Here is a 6778-nt window from a genome sequence, read left to right as displayed (position 1 = left end):
GAAAAAAAAAAAAAAGGGTCAGTTTTGCTGAGATATGGCAAGTGCTGCAAGATGAAATTGGCCATTTTTAGGGGACACATCATGTAAGATCTTGCGGCTATTTTAAGGATTTTGGTTCTTTATGCTAAAAGCAATGGAGGAACCATTGATTGAAGGGATTTAAGCAGTGACATGACAAACTCAGGCTGGCATTTAGAAAAGATCACCCTGCTGCTGTGTGGGGTAGGGATTGGATGGGCGTGGAATGGTTGTGGGGAAACCAGGCTTTTGCAATGGTCAGGGTGATAGAGGTGGTTCCTCAGTGTAGGGAGGTTGCAGTGGTGATGGACAGGTGTCAGAGTTGAGAAGTACTTAAGGTGGGTGATCCTTGTTGATAGTTTGAATATGAGCAACTAGGGAAGGTCACTGTCAAGGATGATGTCACCTTTTCTGACTTGCCTAAAGCTTTCAGATTGTAACTGTGTTTGAGTAAACTTTGCATGCTTCCAGAATATCTTGCACAAAGCTTATGTTCACTGAATAATAATTTTTGAAGGAATGAATGAGTCAATAAACCAAATATTACATTATATTGAACACACCCATATGAAGCATACTGAATATTAATGCAATGCTGTAGATTATTATTTTTTTACAGATGGACATTTGCACAGTTGGTTCAACTGAATTAAATTCAAAATGTTTTCTGCTTCTGTTATAGCCAGACCTGTGCTAGGCACTGAGAATACATACATAAATAATATATTTTCTGCCTATGACTAGCTACAAAAACAGTAGAGAAAAAGACATGTGAATAAAAATTATAACAAAATGTAATTGTAAAAATAAGTACACACTTTAATTGCAGAGGAAATACAGAGGAGGCAGTGATTAATTTTTTTTTCCAGGGGAGCTAGGAAAGTTCCCAAGACAGAAATATAAGTGCAACATATTTCAAGCAGAGTTAAAAAAAATGTACTTGGATGATTTAGGGAATGGTGAGCTTATTGTGGTTACAGCATGGGATGCAGGCAGGCAATATCACTAAGGTGGGGAGACAGACAGGGAAGAGGAAGGAAGACAGAGATTTGGCTGGAGGCCTGAGCATCATGGCAGCGTAGGAACTGGGAAGAGTGAGGAGGCCAAAGTATATTTCATGGTACTTTGGCCCTAATTTTTGTAAGTCAAAAGATTTCATGGTCAAATAACTTTGGTAAACACTGATAATTACATCTCCTTCTTGGAAATGTGTATACACAATGGCGTATTAGAGGCTTACAGAATAGAAATTGGTTTAACTTTGTCCAACATATTATTTCTCAGACACATTGGACTAATAATAACCCCGTTTCTCTCATATAACATAGCACACATATTGACATCCTGCAGGAGAGAACGGTTTGGAAAATGTTACATTGGGCTTTAGATCAGAGATGGTTTACGTGGTTTTGCTGTCAACTATGGTCAAGGTGTGGTGTGGGCTTCTGCTAGTACTAATTGTTCACTACCAATTTGCTATGAATTTTGCTACTAATGGGCATATATGGTGTGACAATAAATTTTCACAGCATATATGCTCATTGAGCAAGAAACAATATACAGAAGGATTTAGTTATCTGCAAGCAGCAGACAGAAGAAGAGAGCTACAGATCGAATGTTTCCTTAAACACACAAACATGTCCCTCAAGAATAGAAAAGGTGGTGTGGTTAGGCTTCTAAACACTTCTGACCCTGTAAATAGAGGATTGCTTTATAACGCTATGAGAGATGGTTAAACTTTAATAATGACTGTGTTGTCATTATTGCTAACTTGTTGAATGTTATTTTGAGTTTTTCATCCTTTTGAGAGTACTGCCATAAATCCTAATATTGTAGAGGGTGTCATAGATAGAAAGAGTTGAGACCCATTGCTGCTTTGCCTGAGAGGCACCGGAATATCGATGTCAATTATCAGAGTGGGCAGCCACTGGATGGAAGTGAGGTTCCAGTAAGATGAGCACAGCTCAGTTGCTGGGGTGACTCTAGTGAAAACTGTTGGTTTTGTATGTTCAGCATCCATTTAACCTTCTGGTAAAACACCATACTTTTCCTTTTAGGAATAATTTCCTGAAAATTCTGATGGCTACTTGAGTGTGTAAGAGTCATTTCATTCCCATGTGGTGAAATAGGATATCCCTTTTTCCTCTAGCTTCTATATTGCTCATGTGTTTATAAATTCTGCTACTACCCAATGATTCATGGGTTTCGCCTCCGAAGATTTTTTCCTAGAGAGCAAAGTCTTTTCACTTGTTGTTTTCTGCAGATCCTAGACAGTATACATCACGTTGTGGGACCAAAAAATGAATGAAAGATGACTATGTCTAGCCTAAAGCATCTCTTCAATCAGAATAATGAAATGACTTCACTCCAATGGAAGCAATTATAAAGGTGTACACCAGAACCCACCCCTCTCTTATTTTATTTGAATACTGACTACCTAAGTTTTTTCTTTCTGGCTTCTTCAGACAATTCAGAACTCACCTGTAAGTTCAGATCAGAAGACACCTTGACAGCCTCACTATTCTTCCAAGAAAAAAAAATACTACCTTTATATTTCACTCAGAAAAAACTTGTTTTTGCTTTTTCTGGGGTTAAAGTTCTCAGTTGGCAACCCTTAGTGTGCTTTCAAATATTTTAAAATTTGACCTGCCTTTTGATGCTCCTGCAGCTTTTCCAGGATTTCTTTCTGTCACTAGATTTCTTTAAAAACAAACCAAAACAAAATGAAATACACCTTTTTTTTTTTTTTTTGGAAGGAGTCTCGCTGTGTGTCCCTGAGGCTGGAGTGCAGTGGTGTAATCTCAACTCATTGCAACCTCTGCCTCCCGGGTCCAAGCTATTCTCCTGCCTCAGTCTCTCAAGTAGCTGGGATTACAGGCACGTGCTGCCACGCCTGGCTAATTTTTTTTTTTTTTTTTTGGTAGGGGTTTCGCCATTTTGGCCAGGCTAGGTTGGTCTTGAACATCCTGACCTCGAGGAATCCACGCCCCCCTTGACCTCCCAAAGTGCTGGGATTATAGGTGTGAGCCACTGCACCCAGCCAACGTAAATCTTTATTTTCTATTTGTCTGCCTCTTCTCAGTTACCAGCTTGGAATATGGCTTAGAGCTCATATAAGATGGTAAGTTCCACCTAAGGAAGTTTGGTCCCAAAATATTCATCTTTCTTTTACAATTGCAGCATGATCCAAATTTTACTTTACATATAAGTTTTCTCTTCTGGTGAGACAAGTTTATTCAAAATCATATGTACATTGAGACAAATTTCATATTGTTTTGCATAACTTCTGATACTACTGGGATTAATAGAGCGATAGAATGAGAACTCTACTATTCCATTAGGAATGGCCTCTTTCTCCCAAAATGAAATGCAAAGGAAATGTAAATAAATCTCAATACAATAGAACAGTTTGATTTTCACCTTCAGGAGTGGTAGAAATTGTAGTGGGAGGACGTTAGAGAAGCACAACTAGAGTCAATAAAACTCTGGGTTTTGGGAAAGGAAGGCTGACCCTGTTTACAGATGCCTGGAAATCTTGGAAGGTTTTAATGCCAGAGTAAACAGAAACTAGACACAGTCGTCATCTTGGATTTTTTAAAGGTCTCAGATTATTTTCCTCTTCATGCATTTGTATTAGGGCACAAAGAAGAATTTGATTCCAACTTGGCTATTATGCAGGGAAATAAGGATGTCTAATACTTACATAGAAACTTCCCAAACTAAGATTAAAATGATGTAGGCTGTATGAGAAAGCAAGTCATTGGTGACTCAAAGGAAATCTATAAATATGAATAGCAGGTACAGTAACAATCTCATTGATCGGAAATTAATAAGGAGCAAGGAAAATTTAATACTGGCAAAATGTCTCGATAATATCCATTTATTCATTTATCTTAAAAAAATTATAAGTTCCTATTATGTGCCAGGCATCATTCTAAGTGCTAGAGACTGAGTGGCGAAGAGACAGTTCCTGCCCTTGCATAGTTCACATTCCAGTGGTGGATATATAAACTCAATAAACCAATGTATTCTTATTGCCAACAATTCTTATTTTGTTAAGAAAACAGAGAAACAGGATAGAGCTTAACTGGTGGAGGCAGGAGAGGGATGTGAACATGGCATGGACTATCTAAGACAGCAGGAAAGTCCTCTCTGTGGAGATCCCATCTGAACCAAAGCCTGAATGATGAGAAGTAACCAGGCCTGTGGTGGGTGTCAGTAGAACATTCCAGGCACAGGAACAGCAAGACCAAAGGCTCTGAGGTGGAGACTAGAATGAAGGCAAATGTGGCTAAAGCAGAAGGAAAGAGCAAAAAAGATAATGGAAAATTATTCATTTAAGCACCAAATTGGGATGCATATGTTTTCTCTTTTGGTCGACTTTATTGAAGTGCAATTCACGTGAAATAAAATGTACCTAGTTTAAACATAAAGTTCAATGAATTCTGACACATGTATTCACTTTAGCTTACTCTAAGACCTTATACATTTTCTCTGGCTTTAAAAATTTTATAGTTTTAGATTTTACATTTGAGTCTATGGTCTATTCTGAGTTGTGTTTAGTTTAAGATAAAGGTTAATACTCATCTTTTTCCCCATAAGGATCTAGTTGTCTCAGCACTAGTTGTTGAAAATCCTTTCTCTATTCAATTACCTTGGTGTCTTTGTCAAAAGTCAATTGACTCTGTACATGTGTCTCTGTTTCTGTTGTGTACCATTGATCTGTAAGTCTATCCTTTCACTAATGCCTTGTCATCTTGATTACATAGCTTTACAGTAAGTTTTGAAATCCAGGAGTGTAAAATCAGTTTTATAGTTTTTTAAAATATATAAAATGATTTGGCTATTTGAGATTCTTTGATTTAAGGTATAAATTTTAGAATCAGCTTGTTAATTCCTACACAAAACCATCCTTCTGGGATTTTGATGAGGATTGCATTAGGGCTATACATCAATTTGTGCAGAGCTTATATCTTAGTGATTTTGATTCATGAACATCATATATCCCTTCATTTTATTTGGATCTTCTCTCATCAGTATTTTATAGTGTTTGGCTTATATGTCTCATATATATTTTGTTAAATGTATTCCTAAATATTTTGTGTTTTTATACTTTTGTAAATGACTTTTCCTACAAGTTTATTTTTCAGATTTTTGTTAGTCATATATAGCAATACACTTGATTTTGTATATTGACCTAGCATTTTGCAGTCTTGCTAAATTTACTTATTACTTATGAGGTTTGGTTTGTTTGAAATGAATTACAAAGTGTATTGGTTGAAACATACAGGTTTATATGTTTGTAATTGAGGTCTAATGCAAAAAGGAGGCTGTGATGTTTAAGATGAGGGCATCTGAACACTTCTGGAGGCACCAGGCAGACTAAGCAGGGACTGGGAGCACATGAAGTCAACAAACTGTCTGGGAAAGTCCTCATTCTAAAGAGCCAGCCAGCGGATGGGCCAAGTTTAGTTCAAGAATATGCATTTTTGAAATGCAGATACCAATAAGAGGCAAGATCCTTATCTGCAGTAAAGGTTCTTTTTAATTTTTATTTTAAAAAATTTTGTATTTGCATAAGAATGCCAGGTCATAGTAAAAGGTTCTAAAAGAGCTATTTTACTAAAATCTTTTAAGGTAGATTATCCTTGGTAAGCCACTTGGGATAAAAGGTGACAGTGAACTAAAAAGACAAATGGGAATTTCATTTTGTTTCTATACGTGTTTGTGTGTGTGTGTGTGTGTGTGTGACAGACACACACACACACAGAACTTAACAAAAATTAAATGAAATTTGATGAAAATGTAAGAGATAGCAGGACTAAAAACTCATTGAGATTAAGTAGCTGTTAAAAATCCCATCCCCCACTCTCTCTTTCCCCACCACACTCTGCAAGCCTCCCTCCCTCACATCCCACAAGTACTTAAAGTCTATTTTACTAAAACAATACAAAGAGTTGTTTTTTTTTGGTTTGTTTTTTGAATAACTAAGTGTCATGGTTGAAGAAGCATAAGGTAGAGCCAGCAGTGACCATGAGAATAAAACATTTTTTTGTTAGACTTTGAATCTCTGCAGACCAGGGAAAAGGGTCAAACTGACCTCATCTATCACTTGTGGGCCAGGCTAGTCCAACTAACATCTGGAATCCACATGTGGCAACACAGGCTGCCTCTTCTTATCTCACTTCCTATCTTTATAGCAGTGTTGGGAATGTGCATATTTCCACTTTTGGAGAGGGTTCATCGGTGTAAGATTTAAGGCACTTCCCCAAACATATAACTTTAGATTTGCTGGTTCATTTTCCACCTGCTTGGGAAAGAGCTACTCAGAGGGGATTGTGTAGGGAACCTCCTTGCTCACTCTGGTCACTTTAACTTCATGTCCAAGACTATGCCTGGATTTTTTTGTTTGTTCATTAATTTATTCACTCATTAATTCAACAATTACTTACTGAGAGCCTACTATGTGCCAAGCATTGTTCTGGGTACTGGGGATCTGCAGCAAATAAAATAGACAAAAATATCTATCTTCATGGAATTTATATGCTAAGTCATTTGTTCAGCCATTTGTTGTACTAGGACTTGGGTCTGATTTGACGGTTTCATTGAGGGAGGAGAAAATCACATTAGCATAGAGGGTGATAAGTGCTCATACAAAGGTAAGCACATGGTACAGTGCAGTGAGTGAACCTATCCTGGGGAACCAGGGAGCGCTCCCAGTGGGGATGTCAGACTTGAGTAGAAATTACTTAGATGTCAT

This window comes from Macaca thibetana, chromosome 8, assembly GCF_024542745.1.
Source record: "Macaca thibetana thibetana isolate TM-01 chromosome 8, ASM2454274v1, whole genome shotgun sequence".
NCBI lineage: Eukaryota > Metazoa > Chordata > Mammalia > Primates > Cercopithecidae > Macaca > Macaca thibetana.
Note: the sequence above shows the minus strand (reverse complement) of the source record.